The sequence below is a fragment of the Lepidochelys kempii genome, chromosome 2 (genome assembly GCF_965140265.1).
Source record: "Lepidochelys kempii isolate rLepKem1 chromosome 2, rLepKem1.hap2, whole genome shotgun sequence".
NCBI classification, from domain to species: Eukaryota; Metazoa; Chordata; order Testudines; family Cheloniidae; genus Lepidochelys; species Lepidochelys kempii.
The window spans coordinates 213,000,423-213,026,561 of NC_133257.1; the positions used below are offsets into that span (position 1 = coordinate 213,000,423).

Below are 26,139 nucleotides of genomic sequence, written 5' to 3' on the forward strand. Positions count from 1 at the left end.
ACACTGCATGCTCCCCACTCCCCCAGTAATCTCATTATGCTGTTTTGCCGTCCCTAAGGATTGAGTAGAGACCACATTTCCCAGTTCTATGTTCCTATAACATGGACTGAATGTGTTGGAAAAGGCAATGAGGATCTCAAATCTTTGCAGACACCTTAATTTTCTCAGCAAATGTCTTTTCTCATTATCTAACATCTCTGCATTGCCCTGTGTGATCTGGTCTAAACTCCACAGCTGGATTTAGAAACTGGAGATGAGTTCAGCACTAAATGTCAAACTATTATGAAAGGTTTCACATTTCAGTAAAACTCTTCAAGTGCTACGTTCTATCAGGATGACACTAGTCCACTTTTTCTGTAAATTAAGATTCTGCACATAGACCTGTCAAAACCCACTGAGATCAGCATCTCATGCGCAAGACCAGCCCTTTGATGGCTGAAGTTTAATGGTTTTCCTATCTGCTGTGCCGTGCTCTCTCATTTACAGGAACGTTTGTGTAACGAAAAGCCTCAGCTTCAGAGTTTTCCACAGGCATCTGAGCCTGAAATGATAATAAGATCTTTTGCAGCACCTCTTTCTTGTCCACATACCCTCTATACTACTTTCTCTCTATTTTCAATACTCTCGGTATGGAAGAAGACAAGTTGAACACTAAAGACTGTGTATAATTCCATTACTAAAATGACTATTGGAGGCTGCCTGGGGTGAAAGTTTAAAAATTACTAGAACCTCGAGGATGAACTCTCTGGCCCTCCCCCATCTTAGAGATCTCAGAATTAAAAAGGGCCAAGAGTGGAAATGGGCCAAAATCAAAATAGCTATATTTGTAAGTCAGATCTGGAAAGCATTTCCCACCAAAGGATAAGAACTTTAAACAAGGTCAAACAGCAGGCTAAGATAGGTTGCCAATGGGCCTTTAAACTTTCCTTTAGCTTTTAGAAAGTAAATTGAATTTGAGGTGAAGTATGAAAAGTGGCACACTGGACAGCAAATCTAAAACATGGTAAGTACAAGTGGCCAATATTTTCAAAAGTTACTAGTAATTTGGGGTGCCCCACCTGAGATGCTTTAAAGGAGTCTGATGTTTAGAGGGAGGGTGCTCAGCCCTTTGCAAGTGCCTCAAGTTGAGCACCCAAAATTCAAGGCACTGAAAATCACTAGCGTTGGAACTATATGTTCCTAAATATACTAGTCCAGTATATTTGGGAACATATAGTCATAAAATAAAGAGTGTGGGGTGGGAGTTTTAATTCAGATTGGGTCTGCTTTTTAGTATGAGATGTGGGTGGGGAAGGACAAGTGCTGCTGCTGCTTTGATTGACTGCATAAACTTTTCTTGATCGTACCTTTAATGTAAGTCAAGGGGGCTCAGGGCTCAGGAAGAGTGGTCTTTGGGATGGAACTTTTAAAATCTAGAATTAATTAATTAAATAAATGAAATAAAGCATATTAGAAAAAAAAAGTGCAACACCGTAGAAACTGGAAACTTCTGTGTGGAAGAAATATCCGACGCTGTGATCACTCCTATCGGGGGCCCTCTGCATACTAGACAGACCCAAGGATCCTCCACTTTTTCTCCATATCCAGTACCCAAAATGGCTCATTTTATCCGAGGAGGACTGCACACTGCCTGGAACCACCCTTGGATCTAATCAGTTTTGCTCTTTAACTGTCCAGAGGTCACTATTGGGCAGTGTTATCTAGTGGTTAGAGTAGGAAAGTGGAGTTCCTGGGTTTTATTGCTAGCTCTGCCAATGACTCACAGTACAGCCGCAGGTAAATCACATAACTGCTCAGTGCCTCAGTTTCCCATTCTGGAGAACACTTACCTCTCAGAAGTGTGTGAGGCTTCATTAGTGCTTAGATGAAAGATGCTACATAAATGTCATTTAGGAGCTGAAATCAAGGCCTCCAGAGCTGGGGGGAAGAAAAAATCAGGACCAAAATCAAACCCAGGCCACCAGCATTAAAGACAACTGCCCAACCATAACTAAGTAGGTTGTGTAAATGAATCATTTTTTCCTTAAAAACAAATACACCTCTACCCCGATATAACGCTGTCCTCAGGAGCCAAAAAATCTTACCATGTTATAGGTAAAACCGCGTCATATTGAACTTGCTTTGCTCCACTGGAGCGTGCAGCCCTGCCCGCACAGAGGGCTGCTTTACCGTGTTATATCCGAATTCATGTTATATCGGGTCACGTTATATCGGGGTAGAAGTGTACTTAATTTTCATTTTGATTATTAAGGCTTATTTTTCTCTCAACAAGGCTATACAAAAAATGAATGCGTAACACAGCAAATATGAAAATGCTAAAAGTTCTTGGGAATGCAGTAAGGTCACTAAATTCACCTTAAACACTACTACTGTACCTCTTGTGATTAATAGAAAGCACCAAAAGTGTACCAGATGCTAACAGACCAGTGTGCCCCCATCCCAAAGCATTAATAGACATAAATAAGGTATTCCACTTATCTCCTGTATGTTCTTCTTTGGCAGTACTTAATATAAGAGAACCAGACCTCCCTTTCTCAGGGAATCATAAACAAAGGAGCTGCTGTTGTTACTATATTTACCTTGTGTGACAGGGCTACAGGAAAGTGATGGAAGGCAGATATATTAGCCCCAGATTAAGCAGGTCTCTTTTCCCTAGGTAAGGTAACGGGGCGGTTCCAGAACAATCAGGAACTTGCTGGAACCAATTAAGGCAGGCAGGCTAATTAGGACACCTGGAGCCAATTAAAAAGCTGCTAGAATCAATTAAGACAGGCAGGCTAATCAGGGCACCTGGTTTAAAAAGGACCTCACTTCAGGCAGCAAGGGGTGTGCAAGGAGCTGAGAGTGAGAGACTGCTGCTGGAAGTCTGAGGAGTACAAACACTATATGGCAACAGGAAGAAGGTCCTGTGGAGAGGATAAAGAAGGTGTTGGAAGGAGGCCATGGGGAAGTAGCCCAGGGAGTTGTAGCTGTCACACAACTATTACAAGAAACACAGTAGACAGCTGTGATCCACAGGGCCCTGGGCTGGAACCTGGAGTAGAGGGTGGGCCTGGGTTCCCCCATTCCCCTCCCCACTACTGGATATAAGAGGAGTTGGCCTGGACTGTGGGTCCCACCAGAATGGAAGGTCCCTGGCCTGTCCCCTGACCACTAGGTGGATCAGCAGAGACTGCGAGGATTGTTCTCCTTCCTTTTCCCCATGCTGGCCAGTGATGAGGTTAGCTGAGTGGATGGCAGGTTTGAGCCACTAGCAAAAGTGGCCAAACTGAGGGCTGCCGTGAATCTCTGAGGTGAGCAAATCTGCCAATAAGCGCAGGACCCAACAAGGCAGAGGAAGAACTTTGTCACACTTGCCTCCTGCTTTTTTCTCTTTACAGAGAAAACTTTTGGGGGGATTTCCTGGTGGGTATATTTTCCCTCCACTCTCTCCTAACTTCTCAAACATTCTCCAGTCTGATTTTGTGGAATTTTTCTTCTCTTTCCCTCTCTGTTCCTTACTACAATCCTGCCAAATAGCAGCAACACACGTGGTTTACACCAGCTACCATATACGTTCTAGCCTCAAGGATTTTAACAAAAATAAAAACACAAAAGGCAGATTGGGGATTTTATGCCACTTGTCAACTGAATTTTCTCCCCCCAAGATTTTCTTCAGATACCCACATGACCACTATCACTTGCCAACATCTCTCGCCAACATCTCTCCCAGTTATGGTACATGAGACCTGCATGATCATATAGGTCAGTGGTTCTGAAACTATTTTTTTGCGGACCACTTGAAAATTGCTGAGGGTCTCGGCAGATCACTTAATGATCTTTCCAAATGTCGTTTGTACCGTTAGCTAACTATTATAAAGCATTTGGATAAAAGCACTGTATTAAAAAAACCTTAATAATTAATGTTTTTTTGTTCTACAAAAAAGCACACAACTCATATTTTAATATCAGTAGTCTTACCTTTCTAATGTGATGGATGTGCCCTCTCTTTCCCGCTGCAGCAGTCCCTGAGCTGGGACTGGGAAAGAGGGGGTAGGGGTCTCTCCCCCGAGCAGAGCCACAGAGCTGAGGCTGGGAAGGAGGGCCATCTCTCCCTGGCAGCCACAGCCCCAGAGCTGAGGAAAGTCACCTCTTTCTCTGGCCGCTGCAGCCCTCCACATCCCAAATTTTCCCCCACCCCCTCTTCTTACCCCACTGTGCCCTCCCACCTACTCCCTAGTCCCCCCAAGGCCACCACCTCACCTTACATGTACATCTTCTCCAGGGTCCAGGCACCTAATTAGTGGAGCCACACCTGCACGGCACCACTAATTAGGTGGGTGACCCTTCATTTTTGTGTGCGGCCACCAGGCACAAACCTTAGAGGGAACTATAAACAGACCACCTGAATGGAGCTCGCACACTACAGTTTGAGAACCTCTGATCCATGTCATACAGATTGAGAACTGATGACACAGCAAGTGGAATTTCAATTTTTGGGATGCATAGGGTACAGGAAAACAGAGAAATTTCCCTCTTCCCAAACCCAAATGAAAATTGGCAAAAAGCTGTCCCACCAAAACATTCAAATTTTTCAACCTGGCACTAAAATCCTCTGAAAAGCACATTATAAAAACTGCATAGTCTGTGCATATTTTATTTTAGACAACTTCTACTGTTATTAAAACTTTGGGAGCATCAGACAGGGCTTTATGCTGAATGATAAGACCTTAAAAAGCACAGCAGTCTGTAGCTCAATCTCATTTACAGGGGTTTTAGATTTTAAGCAATTCTAGTTATAACAATTCTGATTGTAATTTGATATCTTCTGTGACTGTATTGCTCTGGCGTAAGACATATGTAAACCAGCTCTTTAACTGGTATGCTCTGTAAGAGGCTTAAAAGGATCACTGATCAGATAACATAAGGATTTCTAGAGCAGAATGTGCACGTTCATGATGGCTAAATGGATAAAGGGATTGGTGGCTATTTGTCCCTTATTTACTCCCAGAGCAAGAGAATCCCAGAGTTATAGTGTGCTAGAACTTTGCTGAAACCAGCCATGAAGTAGAGTACTTTCTATGGCACTCCCCGGAAAGAAGTATTTTAATCCTCAAAACACTGCTTTAAACCTCAACTTTATTGTAACAAGAGCAATTTTGCTGCATTCAGTGATCTCTCATCCACTGAAGTGCACACTCCCTTTGAGCTGGGTCTCACAAGTGACTATGACAGGGAGTGTTTTATCTTCAAAAACCAGGGTTTCTCAGCCTGTGGGTTGGGACCCATAACTGGGTCACCAGAATGTTTCAAAGGGTCACGTGGCAGCTCCTGTGGCTCCTGTCTCACTGGACTGGCTGGGTTCACCTTCTGGCTCCATGTACTGCAACCTCTGGGGTCCCTGCACCACACAGGTTTGGCCGAGCCATCATGACAACAGGTAGGCCAAATTTGAATGAATGGCACTGCAATCCCATGAGCCTGGTCACAACTTCACAGTCACAAATTTGGTCCAGTCAGAGGGGCAGGGCCAAATCTGATCATTACTGCAACCCCAGAGACTGCAACACCCAGAGCCAAGGGTCAAGCCCAGCCAGCCCCACAGCAGAGGAGCTGCAGGAGTCACTACTCTGGGGTAAGTGCCAGGTAGAACCCAACCGAAACCACCCCAGGATCTCCACCCTCAGACTATTTACTGGGTTGCGACAGGCCATAAACACTTACAAATGGGTCCTGGGCCCAAAAAGGTAGAGAACCACTGTTCTAAATCACCAGACTCTCTGTGATAAACATTGCTTTTAAACCTTCCCCTTTCTGTCCTGGCCCTCCTTTGATTGAGCTCTCAGACCTATATAACTATCTCTCTTACTGGCAAATAAATTATAGCCAAAGTCCAATTTCACAATGGAAAACTGAATATTATATATACACACACACACACACTCTGACTAAATCACTTTATAATCATTAAATAATGTGAAAATGGTTCTACTCAGAGCTCCTCAATTTTTTTCCTTGATTGATTCCCAGCTAAAACTGTTAAATGCTCAGTTCTGACATTCAGTAAGAAGTATTTCACTCCAAATCAGAATAAATTATATTATGGTAGACTTTCTTCTGTGTCCTCATTTCAGAAAAGCATCCACATTCAGAAAAGCACTTAAGCCATTCCTAAATCCCCTCTATTTCAATAGGATGCTATAATCTAACCCTGTTCAGGAAAGCATATTAAACACATGCTTAAGTGCTTTCTTGAACTGGAACACAAGTAGGGTTGCCAATTTTGGTTGGATGTATTCCTGGAGATTTCGTCACATGACATAATCTTTAATTAAAGAAATCCTGGAGACTCCAGGCTAATCCTGGAGGCTTGGCAACCCTAGGCATAAGAGACGCACAGTTGTATTTGATGACATGATCTGAACATGAGGCAAATAGAGTGTTCCACAAAGCAACTTTTGTACAGTTCTGTAAATGAAAACTATGCAATTACCACTGTATTGCCAAATCTAAGGAGAGAGCCATTCATTTTAATGCAATGGCAGGCTATCAAGTATGTATCTCTAAAGCAACGCAAATCTTACAATGATAGTGCATCTTTAAATCCCCCCATTTTTTAAGCTGAGACAACATTTAATGACTGCTTCTAGCACAGAACTTAGAACACTAAGCTACTGATCCTTCTCATCAGAAATGTATATTTAGATAAGCAATTTATTTTATCTGTATACCAGTTTCTCATTATTACAGAACATAAGTTCTTCCTCAAAATAACTTGCTATTTTTATATCATCACTCAGCCACATACTTCCACAAAGCTGCAAGTGTTACTTCAGATAAACTTATTGGGTTTTTGGCTAGTTTCCATATTACTTTAGACCAACTTTACTTACAAGAAGATTAATTTAAGGAGGCTTGTTTCCGGTACACCCTCCACCATTACTTGAACTAAGAAAGAATCAAGAACTGATTTCTTTGTCAGTCCTCAGAAGATCTTATGCAAAATGTGAGTTTTATGTACATTTTCCCCCTAATGGAAATTCTTGGGTGAAAACAAATCCAACATCAAAACCACTCATCTGGCTACCTTTTATTGCAATGCATAATGTTTTCTGGACATAGGATGGTAGCATTCCCAATAACAATATTATCCTGCCCTAAGAAGCAATTTAAAAGAGTGCTAAGAAAGAGTTAGATCTCCTAACAAAATTGTTAGTGTAAAATTCTGACAAACATTTTTCTAAATCTGTGTTCCCCAGTTGATTTTTCTGTCATGCATTTAGCTGGAGCAACTTGAATTATTTTAAAAATACTTCAAATTTAATTCAGTGACCATACGGCATTTGAACACCAAGAAGTCAGCTAGTGCTACTTTAACAAACATACACACTCTCTGAGGTTTAGGATCCACAGAAACTTTGAACAGCAACCCTCACAGTCAATGAAACATTTTATTTACTCATTCACAAGTATCATGGTGTGACATATAACACTATGGCAATGCCAAAAAGAAAGCCAAGGTGTATGTTGAGCTCCCCAAATCTCACAAAATAAATATTTGCAGCCTGATAGCATTCTTCTTTTGTGATGCTAATTTTTTTTGTTTAAGACTGCCCTACACATCTTATAGAAGCAGTAGTAGCTATATATTTCCACTGTTCTTTACAGGAGATACTAACTTGTCTTCCGTTCAGGTCTCTTTTGATAAAAATGGCTGCATGTGAAAATCTCATTGAAATAAATAGGAGTTGTGAACTCAGACTGACAGACATCCTGCATAGTGCCACTTACAACTATCATGACTGATTTAGATCATGTACTGATTTAGATTGATTTAGATCAGTAGATATATACTGATAAAGAAATGCATGGAAACACAGATTATCTACAAGTACCATACTGTACTATAATATTTTTCTTCTTTTCTCTTCTAAAATATTCTAAATAGCAAATACAGGAATATTTACACATTTCTTACCAACTATGCACTTCTTTATTTACATAGTTACTTTGGGCCATATCGTGCAATCCTTACATAGAGTAATTCATACTCGTACAAAAAAAACCTTACTAGTTCGAGGGGACCATTCACAAATTCTACACAATGTGAGTAAGGATTACATAATCAAGCCTTTATTATTTAGGCCTAGAAATAGTTTAAGAGCTAGAAATATCTGGTAATGAGTTAGTGAAGAATTTTGACTCAAGTAATTTACTGAATACAGTTGAGCTCTGATTTTACACTGTTATGCATACAGGTTATGCTGAGCAAGTTGGCCATGTGGAAGATGGATGACTTTCTTTCTCTATAGCTCTGCTCCTGGGAAGAACAGTAAGATCCACAGGAACAGAGTTTGAAGCGTGTACCTTGGAGACAGAACCAACCTTCGATTAATCATGAGTTTTCATTAACCAGAGTTCAGTACGTCGGGATAAAACTGTGCAAAACCAAACTGCTTTTCAGAGCTTTAGCTCACATTAAATTCAATGGAGTTGTGGACATTCAGCAGCTCTGAAAATCAAACTCTGCATGCCTTACAAATTGCTGTTCAGGGTAGGGATTGTTTTATATTATGTGTTTGTTCAGCATATAGTACAATGGGACCCCCCCAATCCTTATGGTAGCCTATGGACACCACTATAATACAAATAAATAACACTGAACAACTTGGAAAAAACTAACATTCTTGTAACTTTCACTTACACGTGGTTTATTACAGTCCTTCATTTTTATTTCTATACCTACTTTACCAACCGTTCTTTCTGTTTACAAAAAAAAAAAATCTTTCTTCTGGACCAAATTCTGTCCTAAATTACATATAAACTTAAATATTACTGCCAGGTATAACCAAAAGTGGACTCTGCCCCTCTGATTTTAGCACACAAAATTAATTGAATCTACATGCTTAGAAAAGGAGGCAAGAAGGAGTCTCTTCAGGGTTTTACTGCAGAGGGTGCTGTTTCAATAATGAAATGGTTTGACACATCCAGAGAATAAAAAGGTAAACTCCTAAATTTAAGGTACAAGCATCTCTTTAACCATATGAGTAGATGCTAATATAGCATTTTCTGTATTCTCTTGTGATTCCCTCTAAGATCTCTTCCTTTTACACTGCCCTGTATGTCTGCGAGCCTAGCAAAGAGAAAAATCCAGTGATCTATAATTTATTAGCACCTGCAAGACTGAGTGCATACTGTGATGAATGTGAGCTACACAGAAGCCAGTAATCTGCCTCAGGAGACTGTCCCTCATCTCCCTAATAGTTCTGGATGGTGCAAACAATTAACGATTAGATTATTTACACCCGACTGTTCACAGATATTAGAACCGCAAATACGATTTAGTGCTAGAGCAAAGTTACTGAGCTGGAGATGCAGTTTTATCAACCTGCTCATCTGAATCTCTGCTGCACTTGATCTAGGTTTCCCAGTGCTGATGGTTGTTTAATTAGCTAAATCGTAGCCTATTTCTAACTAGTCAAATTCTACTCTGGAGTTCTATGGGCCTGATCCAAAGCACAATGAAACCAACAGAAAGACGAGGCCACATTAAAGTTCACCAGCAGCATCTTGCCCCTCTGAAATACTGGCTGAAGAGAAAGGGTCTCTGAAAGATCTTTTAAACAAGCTATTTTAGTTCTTCATATAGATGCTAAAACTCTGTTTCTTCCGTAGAGGAGAAAGGGGGTCAAGTTCTGGGATGCTGATAGCCTTATATATATTCAAGTGTTTCCAGAAATTAGTGGAGAATAGGCCATATAGAATCTGATCTTAAAAAAACAAACTTGCAAGATTATTTATTAAAAATAACAATTTGCTAATTAAAACTGAAAGCATCTGAGAACCAAGTCAAGGTTTAAGACAGCCATATCCTGGGAATTCTACATGATGTTGATCTTGAGTCCATGCCATAGAAAACTCCATTCCAACTCCTAAAATTGCACACTGTACTGTGGAGAGGAATTATAAAATCCCTACACTCAAAAACAAAACAAGAGAACAATAGAAGCAGCACTATTACTGCAACCTTGTCCAACACAAGTCGCGGGGAACAAATTCTGGAAGCATCTTAGGAATAGCCATTTATAAAGTTCAAGTTACTGTTTTTCCTTACCTGAGCACCATCACAGAAGCATATCCGAATGAGCTTGCACCTCTGAAATTGGCATGTGAACATCCAGAAGTGCAAACAGCTATATTATTCCCTGAAAAATCCTGGGTTATCCAGAAAGAAAAATTCTTAGCGCCAGGTTCTCAGCTGGTGTAAATCAGCATAGCTCTGTTGCAGACAGTGTTGCTATGCTGATTCATACCAGCTAATAATCTGACTCTGTCTTCTGGGACATTAATTTGGCTAAAACTGTAGTGGTAGAGGTCCAGAAAGCCAGCCAATCCTGCTTCTTGGAATTCTCAGAAGTGGAGGACTACTTATATGTTAATGTTTTAATCATTGTTCAGTGTAAGAAAGATGTGTCTGAATTCCCCTTGTTCCTTACCCCCACTGAATTTGCTGTCCATCCTTCACTGGAATGCCTTTGATTTTATAATTGTATTCAGGTGGCACTACACAAAGTGAAAGCCACCAGGCCAACTTTTGTGGATCCTAACAAGACAACTTGTCAGTTTTCATCAAAGGTAGTTTACCATTTGACCCACTGTGCTATAAAAATAAAACAACTCTCTTTTTAGACAAGAATCTTTATTGTATTCGCTAATTAACTATGTATGTGATATAGGGATATGACCTGAGCTTAACCTTTGTAGTTGTATGTGTTATCCCATTTTTTAAAATCTGAATATGACACATTACAATATTTTACATACATATTAACAAAAACTATTTAAGAAAATAAATATAGCCACCCTCAAAGGAACGTTGCTCAGTGATCCTACATTTGTAGTATGACACTGCAAGTTTAAATGATTGAAGCATACTATTGTAAGCATTTCTAGTGGCATTGGACTGCAAATCTGTATATAAAAAGCATATTATGCATGAGCATTTAATTTCATAAACTGGGTCATATTTTAGTATATTAATTCAAGTTCAAGGATATTGCTGGATTGTCTTTACATTTAAGGATACCATGGTAATGGGCAACAAATAAGTGCTTGTAGTAACAAACAACAACATCATCATTATAGTCCATTTATCAGACATGCAACTTCTACCAACATTGCAGCCCTGTTTGCATCTGCACTAAAAATAAACTAGTTTCAAAAACGGTTTCAGAATGGTGTGCTAATTATGAAGTAGGATAGAAAAGAGAATCAGAAAGGAGGAGACAATACCATGTACTATACTGCATATAAGAGGGTTCTGAACTGAGAAAACTGTTGCAATCCTAAAATCTTACTGATATTGAAAACATGGGGGGTGTGTGTGTGTGTGTGTGCAGTTAAACCAAAAGATTAGTCAACTATGAAAAATTTCCTATTTATAATATCATCAATATTGACTCTATTCTGGAAAATTTGGAAGTCATTTAGTTTGAAATGCAAGGAAATATGAATAACTATACAGTACTTGTATATATCCAAATGCTAATGGAAAAGATGGATACTTAAGACCTGCCATGGGAGAGGAAAAATCTCACTAGCAGTTGCAAGTAATCAACCTTGCAAGATATTCAGTATAATATAGTATTTGGAATTTATATGTAAAAGGTGAGCCTACTCATTTTACTTGTATATTTGCACATCACACACTAGAATTTCTTCTCTAATTTCTGGAAAGTTAAACTATTTTAACAAGTTTGCTACACTCAGCGTATTGTTACACAGTATCTGATCAATACAATTAACCGTGTTACTACACGCTAGGATTTTAAAAAATCCCCATTTCCTATCAATGAAGGTGAAATAAAATAGCGAAGTAAAATCCAGAATTTGAAACCGAGATTAGCAATATTAGTAAATTCTTCGAAATTAATAAGTAATCTTATCTCTCTGAGCACCCCCGGGACTTGCTGAATGAATGCCTACAAGGTATTTGCATTTCTTTTTCCTCTAAATTGTTAACATTTCCACCAGATTAGAAAACCTGAACAGGAATTGAAAGATATGGAAACTCAATTCCTATGAAGCTATTTCCAACAAAATCATTTTAATTTATTCAGGATAGAAATGCAAATAAATCTTTTGAACACATACTGAGCACAGAAGATTGCCCTGAGACTTAAATATAATTATTCTGACATGAGGGGAGAAAATTGAGAAAAGTATTAGCATGGCAGCTTAGAAAAGAAACATTCAAAGCATGCAATTCATCAGATAAGCACTGACACGGGTCACATTGTCACCAAATCAAAGAGTACCAGCAGTAGTTTTCAAACTACAATCAGAAATCCAAGAGAAACAACAGAACTCTTTAACATAGAAGCCTGACATGCAAAAATGTAGGATAGTAAAAAAAAAAAAAAAAATTCATAATATTTTTAATGGAGGCAAGGTGACAGTAAGCAGCATGTCTTATTGTTACTTGATGCTGAGCAGGTTTGGGGCTGGGTGGGACAGCCTTATCATCTTCCTTTTTTAAAAAAAAAAGTGCTTTTCTCATGTAAATTTGGGAGACTGTTTTATCAGATGAATTAGGCATTTTACTTCCACCTGGGAGGAACTGCGATAATGATTAGCTATTCAAATATTTTGACCTTTATATACAGCTTATTTTCAGAGAGAGAGGTAAAACTGCAGCATAGTATATTGTGGAAATGTTCATGCCAATCATCAAAAGGACCAGTGAAGATCAGTTGAGTTTTAACCGGAATATGCCTACAGAAGATTTAAACACCTAATATGTCAAGGAAAAGGCAGAAAAAGCTGACCCTTTCCTCTTCTGCATCTACCAGCACAAGAGTCTTCGGTCATTAGAATAAAAAGATCCCAGAAATAACAAAGGAAATAACGTAGACTATTTCCCATCAAGGTGACATTTTGTTATTTATTAAAACATAAAAATAATTTTGTCCCAGGAATTCCACATCTTACTATTAACAAGGTGTACGGAGGAAATAAATTCTAAATTACTTAGGAAAAGTATATTTGAAAGTCTCATCAGACTTCAACTCAAATTATTTTAAGAGAAATTTGCCCACATAATGCAGTATTAGGTATTCTGAATCCTAATTACTACCCACTTGCCTGATTTAATTTATACTAAAATTGCTTTGTTTGTTAAATTTTAATCTGAGTTTTTGTCTAATTTCTGTATGCCCAATTCAATGTAACAGGGCAACTGCAGTATCCCTCAACAATGAACTGAGCCATAAGATCAACATCACTTCTAACATGAAGAGATAAGAACAAAAATTATGGGAAGCCACATTATAATACTAGCAGTCACTTTCAAGACCTTACAGAGGCCCAGAAACAAAATCCCGCAAATACCTATCCATGTACATAGATATTGAACGCAAGGTAACTCTATGGATATCTCTTATTATAAATTATATAAAATGTCAATAGTTCACTAGAAAAGGGACTGACACCCCCAGTTAATTTCTTATAGGTCATCAAAAGGCAGCAGATGACAATGACACTGCACCCATACCAACATTGGCTCAAATCAAACTAGAGAGCTAGAGATGAAAAGACAGACCATATTCCAGTATTATCAATCCCCTAAATCTGAAAGGGTCATTAATTCCTAGTGATGTTTAATAAGAAATACAATATTGGATTTTACATGAAAATGGACCTCTGAAAGCCCTAAATCCATCAGATTATAGTGAAAAGATAGAAGAAAGTTATAAATGTACATCACAATATTCCATTTGTTCAGTGATTATCCTTGTCTAAATTTAAGGGCTGGAAGCAAACCTGTGTGAAAATTATTGCTAATGACAACTGGTAAATCTGCAAGAGGAGGAATCTAAATAACTGCAAAATGTGTAAGTGCAGTTGATGTTTAGGAGGGGCTAGGTGTTTAAAAAAAACAAAAAAAAACCCAGTGCAGCTGTTCTCAGACTTGGGTCTGCAACTCCAAGATGAGTTATGAAACTGTTTTCTGGGTGGATAGGGCAGGTGCAAAAATGTTATAACTTGAAATGATTTGTAATAGGATGTTCCTAACCTACCCCACCTGGTTTCAAAGATAAACTTCCAAAGGGAACTGAGATAATTGGATGTACCAGATTGGGGAATGTGCAAAATATTTTCAACCAAAATACACAGGGTGAATCTGTGCCATTTGGACAAAGCCTTCTGTACGGGGAAGGGGAATGTCAAGGAGGTGCACCACACCTCAGGGAGCCTCATCAGTGATTGTGCCTCAGGTGCAGTTACTCCTAAGACTGTTCAGTGTACACAGGGATGATGAAAATTGCCCCCCCCCCCGTACGTTGGTCTCACTGTGCACGCCAATGTGGAGGACATATGGGACTGCTGCCTTACCTTCTCTCTGCCTCCTTTTTGGTTAAATTTGGGACAAGAGAAGGAAGAGCAAGGACTGAGGAGTCCCTTTCTGTGTGATCCCAATCTGCCCCATAATTTATATGCTTTTCCCCATATACTGTAAATAAAATATCAACATTAAATGCAGAGGACCAGTTCTGCACACAGCTACAAAGCTTCACATTCAGAGTAATTCCATTGGCTGTAATGGGATTACTCTGGATTTCCAGAACTGTAAATGAATGCTGAATTTGGCTCCCTGCATGTCTGTACCTACTTGAGCGATACATGGCACAATGAGCTTAAAATATCTAGCATGTTATGTATTATAGCACTTTTAGAAATCTTGACTGACATATTGCAAATGATTCTGGGAAATGGGATCATGGGAGAAAATCCTGGGTGGTTTTAGGAGCACAAATATTTAGTATTTCCGCTTTCATGTTTAGAGTCCTCAGAATTTGTCCCAAATTACTGCAAAACTTGATATTTTTTAGAAGCAGGACATTTTAATTAAAACTAATCATATTTTTAGAAAGAGAGCAGAGTTTGTTTGTACTAAAAAGGAGACAAAGATGTACTCCTGGTAGAATAATAAAAGTAATTTCATTCTACCAGTTTCGTATTTCTTTTTCTGTTCATCACTAGAAGGAGGATTTCCTGCTCAGTCTAAAATCAGTTAAAATATTCAATATGCAGAAGTGCTTGGACACTTATTTTTATGTGAGAAATATAGAAATCTGTGTTTCTGTTGAAAAGTCTAAATTTAGCTGCAGAAAAAGAGGTAGTGCAAGTGTGAAATCTGTGGTCATCTTGGAACTTCCACAGCGTTTAACTTCTTTCCTTGTCTAGATAAGGGTGTAAACTAGCTTCAGACACGTACAACACAGAAATACTTCAGTTCCATTTGCAAACTTGGGCAAGCTGTAAAATACCAAACTGATCTGCTACCTGCAAGAACCTCCAGAAGGTATAGTTCATAATAGTTCCTAAGACTTTGTGTGGCAAAAAATAATCACCAGTGAGAAGGCAGAGATGCACCAGGGATTGGGAGGGAGTCTGAGTTGAGGGGTAGTGCTCAATTCTGAGAACTTCTGCAAGGTGCTGGATACCCTCAACTCCAGTGTGATCAAGACCATATGTCTTAAAGCCTGATGTTACACTGAGTTAGTTAAATAGGGGCAACTGTGTGGACACGCCTTCATCAATTTAAACCTGGCTTACCGCAGTTTGGCATGCTGCCATTTAATAATGGGGTAAGAGTCACAATTCCTTCCCTATTCATAGATGCATAGATTTCCAGAAGGGACAATTATGATCATCTGGTCTGATCACCTGTATACCACAGGCCATATAACTTCCCAAAAATTATTCCTACAGAATCTTTTAGAAAAACAGCCAATCTTGATTTTAAAATTGCCAGTGATGGAAAATCCATTGTGACTCTTCGTATATTGTTCCAATGGTTAATTACCCTCACTGTTAAAAATTTATAACTTATTTTTCCAGTCTGAATTTGTCTAGCTTCAGCTTCAAGCCACTGGATGCTGTTATGCTGGATGTTTTCTCTGTTAGACTGAAGACTGTTATCACTTATTTGTTCCCCATGTGGGTACTTATAGTCTGTAATCAAGTCACCCTCTAACCTTCTTTTTGTGAAGGTAAATAGAGACTCAAAGAGCTCAATCACAATAAGGCATGTTTACTAATCTTTCAATCGTTCTTGTGGCTTCTCTGAACCCTCTCTAATTTATGAACACCCTTCCTGAATTGTGGATAATGGTAGCCCAGCAGCAGTCACATCAGTGCCAAACACAAAGGTAAAATAACCTTTCTACTCCTACTCAAGATTCCCCTGTTTATTTATCCAGGGTTTTGAATTAGCTGGTTTGGCCACAGTGTCACTCCGGAGCTCCTGTTCTGCTGATTATCCACCTCAACCACCAAATCCTTTTCAGAGTCCCTGTTTCCCAGGATAGAGTGTCTCCCTCTGCCCCTCCATCCAGTAAGTATGGCCTACATTTTTTGTTTCTAGATGTATTCATTTAGCCACATTAAAATACATATTGTTTGCTTCCGCCAAGTTTTCCAAGCATTCCAGATCGCTCTATAACAGTGACCTGTATTCTTCATTATTTATCATTCCCCCTATTTTGTGTCATCTTCAAACTTTATCAGTGATTATTTTGTTTACTTCCAGGTCATTGATAAAAATCTTAAATAGCGCAGGGCCAAGAACTGATCCCTGCAGGACCCCACCAGAAACAGCTGCTCAATGGCATTTTCTTGTTCAGTTATATTTTGAGACCTATCAGTTAACCAGTGTGACAGACCCAGACCAGTGGGGTACAGGAGTCAGGCAGAAGGCAAATATATTGGCCATTAGATGAATAGTTTTCTGTTCCCTGAGTGACCAGAGCAAGGGTTGCACTAGAGCAATCAGGAACCTGCTAGAATCAATTAAGACAGGCAAGCTAATTAAGACATCCGGAGCCAATTAAGAACATACTAGAATCAATTATGGCAGGCAAACTAATCAGGACACCTGGTTTAAAAGGACCTCCCATCAGTTAGTGGAGGGCATGCAAGGAGCAGGGAGTGAGAAGGCATGGTGCTGGAGGACTGAGCTGAGGAGTACAAGCGTGATCAGGCTTCAGGAGGAAGATCCTGTGGTGAGGATAAAGAAGGTGCTGGGGGGAGGCCACAGGAAAGTAGCCCAGGGAGCTGTAGCTGTCATGCAGCTGATACACGTGATGTAGACAGCTGCTATCCACAAGACCCTGAGCTGGAACCCGGTGTAGAGGGCAGGTCCTGGTTCCCCCCCAACTCCTGATTGGACACAGGAGGAGTTGACCTGGTCTGTGAGCAACACCAGAAGGGAAGGTCTAATTTAGAAAGGGATCTGGCCTGTCCCTGACCCACTAGGTGGGACAACAGAGACTGCGGAGCTTGTTCTTCATTTCCCCCATGCTAGCCAATGATGAGGTTAGCTGAGCGAATGGCAGGTGTGAGCCTCTAGCAGAACTGGCCAAACTGAGGGCTGCCATGAACCTCTGAGGTGAACATATCTGCCGAAAAGCAAAGGACACATCAAGGCAGAGGAGGAACTTTGTCACACTGGTGGCAGGCTTGGGTTTGGGTGCACAGTGTGGTGGAAGAAGGAGGTGTTTGGTTTGTTTGTTTGTTTAAAGAGGGCTTATTATTTTTCTTCACCACAATGGAGGACGTAGTGCAGGCACTGATGCAAGCCACAGTTGCTCTGTAGGAGGCTACCCGTGTCCAGGCAGGTGCCCAACAGGAGGCAGGGCGGCTGCATCAAGAGACCAATCACCTGTTGAAGGACCAGGCCGCTCAAGACAGTGCTATGTTGTGGGAACTGGTAAATCAAGTGAAGGCCCTTACAGAGCTGAACTGTAGCCATGATCGGACATGGGTCATACGGGCCAGCAATTGGCTGCAGAAAATGACGCAGGAGGATGACGTAGACGCATACCTCCTGGCCTTTGAGAGGACAGCCCTACAGGAGGCTTTGCCCAAGAACAGTGATCTGGCATCCTCGCTCCATTCCTGTGTGGGGCAGCCCAGAAGGCGTATTATGATATGTCTGAAAAGACTGTGGCAGACTAACCCCAGCTGAACACAGAGATCCTGGCCAGATCTGGGGTAATGACTGCAGTGAGGGCCGAGAGGTATCACGAGTCGAGGTACCAGGAAAACAAAACCCAGTGGTCCCAATTATATGACCTCATCCATCTCGCACCAAAGCGGTTACAAACCGAGTCTCAGAATCCAGAAGAGATACTAGAGGTTCTGGTCATCGACCGGTACATGTGAGGATTACCGCCAGACCTTCACACCCAGGTAAGTCAGAATGACCCCTCCACCTACAACGAGGTCGCCGCCCTGGTAGAGAGGCGTAGGACAGCAAGGGAACTGACCCGACCAGTTGAGGAAGAGGCGCCCCAGATTAAACTAGTGGCACCAACCCCTAGACCTCAGGCAACTGAGCCCCCAGGAAGGCCCAGGTGGAAAAAGAAAGGGTCTGAAGGCCCACCAGAGGCCACTAGAAGTCAGAGCACTGAGGGTGAAGAGGATTGTGATATTAGACTGCCCAAACCAAGAGGCCGGGGAAAGCCTAGGGCCCCATACAGATGTTACGCCTGCGGGGAGTGGGGACACATAGCTGCACAGTACCCCAGTGCTGAGGAGTCTGTGCAACGTAACCTAGGCAACTGGGAAAACCCATGCTCCCTAATTCACATTGTGGGGGTTGCACTAACCCCACACAAATATACCAGGCCACTGGAGGTTAAATGGAGTAGAGATCACAGCACTGATAGATTCGGGGAGCACCATCACGCTCATCTCAGGAAAGCTCATGAAACAGTCAGTTACTACAGGTAAAACGCACAGGGGTGACATGCGTCCATGGGACAGTTAGTTATTATCCCACCATCCTGGTAAAAATTGAAATCCAGGGGAACCGCTACAGAGGTAGCAGCAGGTGTAGTGCCTAAACTCCCTTACCTGGTGCTCATAGGGAGGGACTTCCCAGGATTGGATGATTTACTGCCAGTAGGTGAATCAGAGAAAAGGGAGGACCCTGCAGCTAGTGAGGAGTCCACGGCAGATAGAGTGTCATCCCCCAATTTTCTCTGAAATTTCCCCAGAATTTTTTCTCCACTCCCAGGCGGGGCAGAAAGACAAAAAGGGAAAGAAGGGCAGCTAAGGCCTTGAGAGCCGAATACTGACTCAAAGCCAGAGGGTCACCCTTGTAAGTAGGTGGAACCGGGCAGCTGAAAAGGAGGCTGCCCAGGAGGGAAAAGCACCTGAGCCAGACCCTAATGCCTCTGAACCAGCAGAAGCAGTAGAGACCAGTCCCCTAGAACTTGGGCAGACCAGCCCCGGGAGGAAAAATTTCGGACAGGACCAAGCCAAAGATCCAAGGTAAGACAACATTAGGAAGGAGGTAACAGAAATAGATTGGGTCCCTGTGGAAGGGAAAACACAGGGACCTGGCCCCTACTTCATCATAAAGAAGGATCTCCTCTACCGGGTTGCACCAGGACAGGGACAGAAGGTAGAGCAGCTCCGACTGCCTCACAAACACCAGATGGCTGTATTAAGCCTCGCGCATAGTCATCCTTTGGGGGGGCATTTAGGGGTAGAGAAGACCCTGGCAAGGATCCTACAAAGGTTCTTCTGGCCTGGGATGCACAAAGAAGTGTGGAGATACTGCGCTTCCTGCCCAGAGTGTCAGCTGCACCATCTCCATGCCCACTTGAGGACACCTTTGGTACCTCTTCCCATCACAGAGGTCCCGTCTGAGCAAATAGCCATGGACCTAGTGGGACCCCTAGAGAAGACTATCTGGGGCCACCCATATATACATGTCGTTCTGGACTATGCTACATGGTATCCAGAAGCCATCCCCCTGTGGAACACAGCTTCTAAAACAATAGCCGAAGAGCTAGTGGGGATCTTTGCCTGTGTGGGGCTACCAAAGGAGATACTGACGGACCAAGGAACCCCATTTATGTCAAAACTAATGAGGGACCTATGTGTCCTACTCCACATATATACCCTGAGGACTTCGGTCTATCATCCACAGACCGATGCACTGGTAGAAAGTTTCAACTGAATCCTGAAGGCTGTGATAAGGAAGGTGGTAAGATGAGATGGGAAGGATTGGGACACCCTACTACCATACCTTATTTTTGCCATCCGGGAGGTACCTGAGGCCTTAACTGGGTTTTCTCCCTTTGAGCTATTATATGGGTGCCACCTCTGGGGCATCTTGGACATAGCCAAGGAAATTAGGGAGGAGGAGCCCAATGAGGGGAAGAATGTAATCGAGCACATGTTATAAATGAGGGACCGGATAGCGCGGGACACTCCCATTGTGCAGGAACACCTAGAAGAGGCCCAACGAGCTCAGTACAATCGCCAGGCCAAAGTTCAGCAGTTCCAGCCCGGAGACCGAGTCATGGTGTTAGTACCCACAACAGAGAGTAAACTTTTGGCTCAGTGGCAAGGACCCTATGAAATAGTTGAACCCGTAGGGGAGGTAAATTACAAGGTGTGACAACCAGGACGTTGGAAACAAGAGCAAATATATCACATCAACCTTCTAAAACCCTGGCATGCACAAAAGCCATGTGCAGCTGTCCGAAAAGACCTACCGCAGGAAAACAAACCTTCCAAACAGGTGACAGCGTCTCCCAATTTAACACCAGACTAGAAGAATGAAGTGTCTGAGATGATCTTCCAGAAGCAAGATGTGTTCTCGACAAAACTGGGTCGAACCACTGAGACATATCACCACATCATCACGAACTCTGGGGCCAGAGTAACAATGAGGCCCTACCAGGTGCCAGCGGCCAAAAGGGAGGAAATAAAAGCGGAAGTAAAAAAAAAAATACTGGAGTTGGGGATCAAAGAATCCCACAGTCTGTGGTTCAGCCCAGTTGTGCTGGTGCCCAAACCTGATGGCACCACAAGATTTTGCAATGACTTCTGGCAACTAAATGAGGTATCCCAGTTTGACACATACCCCATAACTTGCATAGATAAGCTAGTGGACTGTCTGGGCAATGCCCGGTACTTGACTACCCTACACTTGACAAAGGGGTACTGGCAAATTCCCCTTGCTGAAGATGCAAAGGAAAAGACTGCATTCTCTACACCAGAGGGTCTTTTCCAATATACTGTCCTCCCTTTTGGACCACATGGGGCCCCAGCTACCTTCCAGCATCTCATGGACAAGCTATTACGCCCCCATAACAATTATGCTGCTGCCTACCTGGACAATGTGGTCATCCATACCCCAGACTGGGAACCTACCTAGAAAAGGTGAAGGTAGTCCTCGATATCTTCAGGGGAGCTGGCCTTACAGCAAACCCTGCCAAGTGTGCTGTAGGATTTACGGAGGCCTGTCAAGGTTCCTCCCCCACTCTGAACTCTAGGGTACAGATGTGGGGACCTGCATGAAAAACCTCCTAAGCTGATCTTTACCAGCTTAGGTCAAAACTTCCCCAAGGTACAAAATATTCCACCCTTTGTCCTTGGATTGGCCGCTACCACCACCAAACTAATACTGGTTACTGGGGAAGAGCTGTTTGGTCACGTCTTTCCCCCCAAAATACTTCCCAAAACCTTGCACCCCACTTCCTGGACAAGGTTTGGTAAAAAGCCTCACCAATTTGCCTAGGTGACTACAGACCCAGACCCTTGGATCTTAAGAACCATGAAAAAGCATTCAGTTTTCTTACAAGAAAACTTTTAATAAAAATAGAAATAAAGAATCCCCCCTGTAAAATCAGGATGGTAGATACCTTATAGGGTAATTAGATTCAAAACACAGAGAACCCCTCTAGGCAAAACCTTAAGTTACAAAAAAGATACAGAGACAGAAATAGTTATTCTATTCAGCACAGTTCTTTTCTCAGCCATTTAAAGAAATCATAATCTAACACGTACCTAGCTAGATTACTTACTAAACGTTCTAAGACTCCATTCCTGGTCTATCCCCGGCAAAGACAGAATATAGACAGACACACAGACCCTTTGTTTCTCTCCCTCCTCCCAGCTTTTGAAAGTATCTTGTCTCCTCATTGGTCATTTTGCTCAGGTGCCAGTGAGGTTACCTTTAGCTTCTTAACCCTTTACAGGTGAGAGGATTTTTTTTCTCTGGCCAGGAGGGATTTTAAAGGGGTTTACCCTTCCCTTTATATTTATGACAAGGCCAAATATCTTGGCTACATTGTGGGAAAAGGTCTGGTAAAACTCCAACTGAATAAGTTAGAGGCCATCCAAAATTGGCCCCAACCAAGTCACAAGAAACAAGTCCGGCATTCCAAGGTTTGGTGGGGTATTACAGACTATTTATCCCCCACTTTGCCACAAGGGCAAGTCCCCTGACAGACCTAGTGAAGGCCTATGGACCTGATCTGGTGAGATGGTCTGATGCAGCAGAGAGAGCGTTCACAGACCTACAGGCTGCCCTCTGCAGTAACCCCATACTGATAGCCCCAGATTTCACCAAGGAATTTATCCTGCAGACAGATGCATCAGAAGTAGGGTTGGGGACTGTTCTATCACAGATGGGGGGGCGGAACTCCTTCCGAGGGAACAAAAATATGCAGTGGTGGAAAGAGAGTGCCTCACCGTAAAATGGGCGATGGAAACATTGCGCTACTACCTGCTTGGGCATAGATTTGGCCTCATGACCGACCATGCCCCTCTTCAATGGATGCAGCAGAACAAGGAGAAGAACACAAGGGTGACCAGGTGGTTCTTATCCCTCCAACCTTTCCAGTTCCGTGTTTAACACAGAGCAGGGAGCCATCATATCAATGCCAATGACTTGTCAGGTGTGCACTGTCTGGTGTCCCAAGCTGCCGAACCCCTTGATTTTGAGCAAGGGGGAAGGATATTTGACAGACCCAGACCAGTGGGGTACAGGAGTCTGGTAGAAGGCAAATATACTGGCCACTGGATGAATAGTTTTGTTCCCTGAGTGACCAGAGCAGGGGCTGCCCTAGAGCAATCAGGAACCTGCTAGAACCAATTAAGACAGGCAAGCTAATTAAGACACCTGGAGCCAATTAAGAACATACTAGAATCAATTATGGCAGGCAGACTAATCAGGATACTTGGTTTAAAAAGGACCTCCCATCAGTTAGTGGAGGGCATGCAAGAAGCAGGGAGTGAGAAGGCATCTGCTGGAGGACTGAGGAGTACAAGCGTGATCAGTCTTCAGAAGGAAGATCCTGCAGTGAGGATAAAGAAGGTGTTTGGGGGAGGCCATGGGGAAGTAGCCCAGGGAGTTGTAGTTGTAACGCGGCTGATACAGGAGATGTAGACAGCTGCTATCCACAGGGCTCTGGGCTGGAACCCAGTGTTAGAGGGTGGGCCTGGGTTTCCCCCATTCCCCCAACTCCTGATTGGACACAGGAGGAGTTGACCTGGTCTGTGAGCAACACCAGAAGGTAAGGTCTAATTTGGAAAGGGATCTGGCCTGTCCCTGACCTATTAGGTGGGACAACAGGCTGTGGAGATTGTTCTCCATTTTCCCCCATGCTGGCCAGTGATGAGGTTAGCCGAGCGTACGGTAGGTTTGAGCCTCTAGCAGAAGCGGCCTAACTGAGAGCTGCCGTGAACCTCTGAGGTGAACAAATCAGCCAAAAAGCGCAGTACCCACCACGGCAGAGAAGGAACTTTGTCAAACCATTTATTGATCAATTAATATGTGCAATCTTAATTTTACATCTTTCTAATTTTTCAATCAAAATGTTGTGCAAGTCAAATGCCTTACAGAAGTCTAAGTATATTACATTAATACTAGTATCTTTATCTCATTAGAAAAAGAGACATATCAAGTTAGTTTGGCAGGATCTATTTTCCAGAAACCCATGTTGATTGGCATGTATTATATTAGCCTCCTTTAAAGCTTTATTAATTGATGTCCTATCTGCTGCTCCATTATCTTGCCCAGTATCAATGTCAGACTGACAGGCCTATAAATTAGGTGGGACATCATATTTACCTTTTGTAAATACTGACAGAACATTAGCTTTCTTTTCTTCCACAACTTCTCTGGTGTTCCAAAACGTATTGAAAATCAACGTTACTGATCCAGCCAGCTCCTTTAAAACTCTTGGATGTAAGTTCTCCAGACCTGCTGATTCAAATATGTGTAACCCAAGTAGCTGCTGTTTAACATCCTTCTTAGATACTAGTGGAATGAAAAGAATGTTATAATAAAATACAATTACATCAGTAGTTTTTTTCCAAATACAGAATAGAAATATTTATCTGCCTTTTCTGCATTACTGAGAATTTTATCATTTCCATCTAGTAATGGGCCAAGACCATTGTTAGGATTCTTTTTGTTCCTAATAACTGTAAAAACTCCTTATTGTCATTAACTCTGCTGGCCATAGATTTCTCCTTATATTCCTTTGCTTTCCTTATTTTTCTATCCCCTTTCTTCCATTTGCCTTTTTTTTTTTAATAGTTGCCTTCACTTGTCCTCTAAACCTGACAATTTGTGTTACTCAGTTATGGGATTGTGGCTGTGGTGGGCATTTAGTAAAGTGTTTTTATATAATTCCCATTTATCATTCCCATTTTTGATCACTTGTACCTAACCTATCATTAATTTTTAGTTCTGTGTGCAGTTCCTTTTTGTCTGCCAACTTGAAGTCTAACATTGAATTCCCCCATGTTAGATGTAACACTGAGCAGGAAATTGTTAGTTATAACATTCCCTATTACCCCGCTGCTCCTGGGGCGATGAAATAACTTGCTGTAATTACTGAGTGCAGCCTACTTCCCTCCTTGTACTGGCTCAGGTCTGTAGGCCAACCCATCTCGAGTAAAACCAATGCTCTGTCCAAAACCAGCCCCTCTCTACCCCCTTCTACCTATCTGCTTAGGGGGTTGGGTAGAATGCTAGCTATTCAACCCCTACTCTCCCTCCTCCACCTGCAGCCAGAATGAAGGCTATGCAAGGATCATCAGGGGGCCTTACTCCCCTGTATGCCCGTTTAGGGAATGGGGCCACAATCATCCCTTACACAAATAGTTTCCAGTCCATTTACTATCACTGACTAAATATTTAAATTAAAAAAACTGGAGCAATCATACTAATCACGGAACTGCTCCTACAGCTGGGGTGATCTAAATCTGGAAACTCATCTGTTTAAGACCCCATGTTGTGCAACCATGTATATATCTACTTTAAAAATTACATCTGCGTAGTTTTATCGCTGCTCCTGTCAAAAACTAATAAACACTCCGTTTGATTTCCCCTTAAGACATCTTAGAACTTGACTACAAGTGGTACTATTTTAAGATCCACTTGTAAGTGGAACATGCAATCACATGCAGGAGATGTCAGACCTGCAAGTTTTAAATCACTTGTTTCAACCAATGATAAAAAAAAATTCTTTAAAAAACGAATTCATCCACTTCTAAGTCACTTTTGAAAGTTATTTTCATGCTTTTATATTGAAATGCGTCCAAAAGCTTTTGGAAATTGTAAAATTCTGCTTAATATCAGTTAGTACAAAAACTTACAGGCCCAATAAAGACTGATTAACGTGATTCTTCTGCATTTCAAAAAAAAACCCCAAACCCATCACTTGTGATGGATGCAGAAGAATTACATGTCGAGGAGAGAATGGCAGTTTCATCAGAGATGACCAGTACCTGCTGAGGGGTGTGGGGGGGGGAGGGGCGGGCAGAATGAGGGTGGCAGATTCAACAGATGTTACTGAGCATGCTCAGTCCATGTGCGCATGCTCAGTATAAATCAAGCAGCAACTCTGGGGGGGCACGTGACCCTGTATGGCGCCTCCCCTCCCCCGACGCATTGCCTCTGATTTCAATCTACTTGTGTGGTAGAAACTGTAGTTGTGGCACTTAGTTTTTTGAGTGAGGGTGTGGAGTAGAAGGAAGGAGTAAAGATGCTGCTTGCTGAACACAGAGGCACAGAAAACAGTTTTAAAGTAGGGGAAAGGAGTATTTAGGTCTTCTCAATGAAGTAAAATGCAACAGCTAAAATTAATTAAAGCAAATAGCAAAAGTTAGGGTAGAAATTGCATTCCAAACCTCAAAAGTAAAAGGAAACTGAACATGAGATTTAAGAAAAACCTTAATGCTCTAACAAAACAAACTTTCAAAGAAAATGGAAGGAAGTGATGGGACAAGGGTATGGAACTTCACTTTATTTAAGACCCCTCTCTTTGAGCCTTGGACATA

The 26,139-nt window shown here is 41.9% G+C and overlaps 1 protein-coding gene across 1 annotated transcript in view; it reads right to left on the bottom strand.

The window, feature by feature from the left end:
- The window catches only part of HDAC9 (histone deacetylase 9), a 704,899-nt gene that overhangs the window by 587,714 nt on the left and 91,046 nt on the right, over window positions 1-26,139 (bottom strand). The gene's annotated exons all lie outside the window — the stretch shown is intronic.